Source organism: Pongo abelii, chromosome 1, assembly GCF_028885655.2.
Source record: "Pongo abelii isolate AG06213 chromosome 1, NHGRI_mPonAbe1-v2.0_pri, whole genome shotgun sequence".
In the NCBI taxonomy this organism is placed as follows: domain Eukaryota; kingdom Metazoa; phylum Chordata; class Mammalia; order Primates; family Hominidae; genus Pongo; species Pongo abelii.
Window position 1 is genome coordinate 218,991,180 of NC_071985.2, and position 5,902 is coordinate 218,997,081.

Sequence of the window (5,902 nt, forward strand, 5' to 3'; positions counted from 1 at the left end):
CCCTCCCATGGCTGCAGGCCACAGGGACCAAACTAAGAAAGGTCTGTGGATAGGACACTCACCCACAGCAGATTCATCTATAGAGGTCTTTCCTATGGTGTCTGGCTGCTCAAAGACACTCTTCCAAGCTGGCTTCCCAGGAGGAACAGGCTTCCAAGTCCAGCTCTTTGACCTAGGGATGGTATTTTGGCTTTGCACTGAGTCAAAATACTTTACTTAGTTCTTCCAATGGGGAAAGCACCCAGTCTTCAGACTTTGCCTATCAGCTGAATAAAATCCCCTGGGAAAAAAAGGCTGGGTGCATTCTTGCCCCGTGGGATTCAAAGTTATCTCTTTTCAGCTTCTCTGGTTCTCTTGGTATTGGCCTTAAAGATAAAGCTGTCATGGCCTATTGTTCTGCAGCTGTGGATTTGCAGAAGAACCCCTCCCACTCCCAGCCTTCAGCTCAGGTGAAAAACAGAACAGGCTCCAATAAATGGTGGGAATTTTCAACTGTGGGCAGATAAGAAGGCTGCTATTGTTAGGCAAATCACTCTGAAGTTCTCCTTAATCCTAACCTTCCTCACAGTAACTAGCCCAGTAGAAATGCTTACATGATGTTTAACCCTTAACCAACCTCTATCATCACGGTCTGTAAAATCCAAAGGAAAACACAGAAAGTGTATCCATTCACTGCTGATCAGGATCTATAATTCCTTCTCAGCTAAGATTCAGCACCAGGGCAGAGATCTTCAGAGAAGCCTTCTCTGACATCCATCTTGTCCCACTCCCCGCCATTGATTTGGTCCCTCCAGCCCTTATTTTCCCCTAGACCACATATATTTCTCTGTTGTAGCTTCAATAACTTGAACGATAGCTAAAGTGCACTGAATGTTTACTGTATGTGAACGCATGGGAGAGACACTTGAGGATACCATCTCATAGAGTCCTCCCAGTGATTCTAAGAGGAACCAGCGGTATCTCCAGTTTATGATGAAGAGACTGAAGTTCAGAGTGGTTAGTGGCAACAGTGCACTACACTGCCTCCCATCGTGGGATAAATGTTTGCACTTGCCGATGCCACTGGACTGTGAGCTCCAACAGGGGGAGGACCGGCCCTCAGCATCTCTGTCTTCCCACACACTGCCCAGTGCATACTAGATGCTCAGTTAACATACGGAACCAAGCCACCTCCCCAAGGCCCCTCTCTGTGATCCAGAGCACCAGGCAATAGGTTTTTATTATATGCTCTGTAATATACTAGGATTACCATAGTTTTCTTTCTTTTCTCTTCCTGCAGTGTGCCAGCCAGCATGTCTTCCCTGGCTTCCAGGCACTGAGCTCTGTTTTTTGCAAACACTGGTGGCTCTGCCTGAAGCCTTTTCCCAGCCTCTGGGGCAGCTCAGTCAGTGCTCAGGGCATGTGGGATGGCAAATGGTCTTACCATTATGGTGCAACTGGGGGCAACTTCCAGCTGCCAGCATCCATGTCCACTAAGGCAGCCTGAGAGCTGTGACTAGGGAGTTGGCCGGTGAAGACCCCAGCTCCCTTGACCCTCAACTGGAAAACCTCCAGACATACCCGTGTCCTGTAGTTTCTAGAGCTCCCACAGGACTGGCTCCAGTTGCCCACGGTGGCAGCTCGCTCTCATATGTCCCCTTACTGTCTGTTTTCCTCTCCTGTCTCACTATCCTATTCACCTACTGGAGTTTCATGGGCGTCACCTCCTCAAAACATGCAGGCGCCCTTGAATCATCATCTCAAGGCTGGTTTTGTGGGCACCTGACTGAGACAACACAGACACACCCTTCGACAGATGCCAATGGCTGGCAGTGCTGGCGCTGATTTGCTTTAGCACAGACGGGCTTCTGGTGTGAGTGTCATCAGCGGGTCACCCAGATCGCCTGCTGCCTGAGCACAATGGACTGCCAGCTCAGCTGCCTCCTTTCTGCAGCCACTCCTGTGTTCCACCAAGACCACAGTTCTCCTGGGTTGTTCCTGTCAAAAATGATGAGTGCAGCCCATTCCTCTAACAGATGACTTTGGCTTGAGGACTCCCCATCAGCCTGGCTGGGGCATTCTCTGAGCTGCGCTGAGATCTGGGGCTCTTTCTACCGACACTCCTTCCTTCCCCTTCTCCATTCACAGGCACCAGCCCCACATCCCAGTCTGAAGGCTCTCCCTGTCTCTCCTTTGTCCTTTGCAGGCATTTCTCCCAATACATCTCCTGCACACCAAATTCCACCTTAGCTGCTTCTCAGATGGTCCACACTAACACAGTTCAAGTGAAACCCCACCTCTGAGGGCCAGTAAGTTCTAGATCTGGAAGACAAGGACCATATCCCAGACTAGGCTATACCTTTCCCAGAGTAAGACAACGCAAGAGGCCCTGGCTGCTGGGCCAGCTGATGGCCCTAACAAGGACTCTTTCTTACTTCTCTGAAGGTTCTCAGGGCCAATGAGAACTGCTTCTATTTCATCTACAGCAGTGGTTTGCAACTGAGGGTGACCTTGTCTCCAAGGAGGTACTTGGCAATGTCTGGAGACATTTTTGGTTGTCATACTATGGGGAGGATGATACTGGCATCTGGTGGGTAGAGGCCAGGGATGCTGTTGAGCACCCTACCATGCACAGGACAGCCCCCTACAACCAAGAATGATCCAGCCCCAAATACCAACAGTGCTGCGGCCGATGAGCCCGGCATCGTGGAGAGAGAAGCACTAGTCTTGGAGCCTGGAGGAGGAGACAAACTTGTACTTAAAGCACAGATGAGCCAATTTAGAAAACTAGGTTCCAAGCCTGGTTCTGCTACTCACAATAGCCCTAGGCAATATGTGGCTTCTCTGAATCTCATTTCCTTACCTATAAAATAAGAACGATAACATCCAGTATGTAGCATTGTTGTGGGAACTGAAGATCATAACCCAGAGAAAGCACCCAGGGTTTTACTGGCACAGGATAGCGCACTCATGAAACTAGAATCCTTCCCTCTGGCCTTTGCCTGTTTCTCTCTCCAGCCTGGTGCCAGAGCAAGTCCAGATCTGGTCTCTCAGGGTGACTGTCCTCAAGGATGGTGACACCTTTCTTACAGCCTTCCTGTCCTGCACTCCTTCAATTCCCTCCCTCCAACTCTTCATTTCTTCATCCATTTGTTCTACTAAGGTTTACTGAGTGCCTGTTATGAGCTCCAGGCATTTAAGATACATGGGTCAACAAAACAGGCAACCGTATCTACCTGTTAGAAAAGACTTGTTAAAAAGCTGATGTTCTATGGGGGGTAGGGGGCGGTGGATAACAAAGAATATGATGAATAAATCAGTAAATCGTATATCATGTTAGAAGGTTGGGAAAAAAAGGAACGGGGAAGGAATACCCACATTGTGGGGGGGGGGGGGGTGTGGGGGGAGTGGGAGTGGTTTGTAATTTTAAATAGGGTGATCAGGAGAAGGCTTATTGGGAAGGGGACAGTTGAGCCAAGACCTGAAGAAGTAAAAGGATTCAGCTGTGGAGGCCTCCGAAGGGAGGTTGCCTGAAGCAGAAAGTACAGCCCATGCAAAGGCCCGAGGTCCCAGCCCTCAGTGCCCCGGGAATGTGGATTGTACCCTCCCACAGGTCTTTGCCAGGAGGCCCACCTACCAAATTGTAAATGAGAACCATCATTTGGTGACTTCTTGTGATGTATTTGACCCACAAGAAGGTAAACAAGTACATTAATTTAAAACGCGTATCAGGCCTGGTGCAGTGGCCCACGCCTGTAATCTCAGCACTTTGGGAGGCCGAGGTGGGTGGATCACTTGAGTTCAGGAGTTGGAAGCCATCCTGGCCAACATGCTGAAACCCTGTTTCTATTAAAATACAAAAATTAGCCAGGTGTGGTGGCAAGCGACTGTAATCCCAGCTACTTGGGAGGCTGAGGCAGGAGAATCGCTTGAAACCTGGGAGGCGGAAGTTGCGGAGAGCCAAGATCGTGCCATTGTACTGTAGCCTGGGCAACAGAGCAAGACTCCATCTCAAATAAAAAATAAAATAAAATAAAACAAGTATCAATATCTACATCCCATCTCCCCCTTAGTCAAAGGATCATAATTGGAGGATATCCGTTCCTACTCCAAAGGAAAAGGCCGGTTGTCCATTTATACTTGTTCATTAGGCTGATTCCTGCCTTGAGTAATTACAGAGGATTAAAGCATCATTCTGAGCTCACTGCAATAGAAATCGGGCCCCAGAAGAACAATGCCTTTGCGTGAAACTCCGAGGGGAGGCGGGGGCGGCAACGCAAGGCTCTAAGTCTGTTCTCTCCAATGGTGTAGCCAGGTACAAATGTTAGTGGGGGGCATTGATTTAGATGCTCGCTTTATCCTCAGGGGCCCTGGCCGGTCTAGAACACAGGTGAGTGGGATCCTGGAGGACATTCTAACCCAGCCAAAGTGGGATGCTTGCAGCCAAAACTATCCACACAGTGAAAGAGGAATTCCTTGCAAGCATCTGGTCTCTGGGCTTGCCTGAGATGGAAACAGCTCCTCAACTAGTTGCTGTATAGTACCACTGCTGTCATTCACATGAGTCCTGCCTTCAGCATGCAGAACGGTCCCCCTCCCATTACTAATGGTAGCTCTTGCCTGCTTTTGGCCTACTGGCATGACTACTGTATTGGCCACACCACATCTATCACTTTGCTTATCAGAGCTACTCAACAGCCATCCTAAGACCAAGATTCAGTGTCAAAACAGGATGGGGAGAAAGTCCATTGAAAGCTCACAGACTGCCAAGTTATGAATGTCTTTATTTGAATAAAGCATTACAGAAATGTCACCGGATGAGTGTTTAAAAGTTCACAAAAGACTTGTTACAAATAAGTTAAATAAAGGCACCTTCTATCTCAATAACCAATAGAAGTAGGTATTATTATTATTATTGTTGCCATCAGCACTGAACAAAGTCCAAGTTGCCAGTGCTGAGGCCACGGCCTGCCTCCATCTGGCCAATGGCCCCTGTGGGGTGGAGACCCCATCTGAACTTAGCTTCTCTTCTTCTTTCTTTCTCTCTTTTTTTTTTTTTTTTTTTTTTGAGACAGAGTCTTGCTCTGTCACCCAGGCTAGAGTGCAGTGGCGTGATCTCAGCTCACTGCCAGCTCCGCCTCCTGGGTTCATGCCATTCTCCTGCCTCAGCCTCTCGAGTAGCTGGGACTACAGGCGCCCACTACCATGTCTGGCTAATTTTTTGTATTTTTAGTAGAGACCGGGTTTCACCATGTTAGTCAGGATGGTCTCGATCTCCTGACCTCATGATCCTCCCGCCTCGGCCTCCCAAAATGCTGGGATTACAGGCGTGAGCCGCCGCGCCCGGCCTCTTCTTCTTTCTTGATGCCACCATGCCAGGAAGGTCCCACCACCTGCTACCTGAAGCCCTAGAACAAGCTCCAACTTGGGCTCTGGCTACCACCGTCCTCCTTCATGGTTACTACCAAACATCATCCCTGGGGTCAAACTCTCAACACTCCCTGGCCAGGATATGGCTCACATTCCTTGGCACAGCATTCAAGGCCCTTCCCCACAGAATGGCGGCCATGTCTCTGACCACCTCTCAAAGTCCCTTGGCCCGCTGGCAATGTCTGCTGTTCGAGAATCACTGCCCTCAAGTATGACATAATAAAAGGAGCGGTTACCGAAGCACTTCTGGAAGCACTGTCATCCTGAGGACACAGAGCTTGCTTTGCCAAGCAGGTCACAGGTGTCTTTATGAAAAACAACAGATGCCTTGGAGCCAAGGAACCCAGGGAAGAAGAGGTTTGCCTTGCTGCAGGATCACATCACACGGAGGATGCATCTGTTGGAGCCAGAGCTGGCATATTACGATTTCTGCTTCCTTTTTGAAGCTGAGTAGAAAAAAAAAAAAAAAAAAAAAAACTCTGCCACCCAGATG

General features: G+C 49.1%; 1 protein-coding gene across 3 annotated transcripts in view; it reads right to left on the bottom strand.

The window, feature by feature from the left end:
* KAZN (kazrin, periplakin interacting protein) overlaps positions 1 to 5,902 on the bottom strand; it is a 1,222,068-nt gene that overhangs the window by 351,443 nt on the left and 864,723 nt on the right. The gene's annotated exons all lie outside the window — the stretch shown is intronic.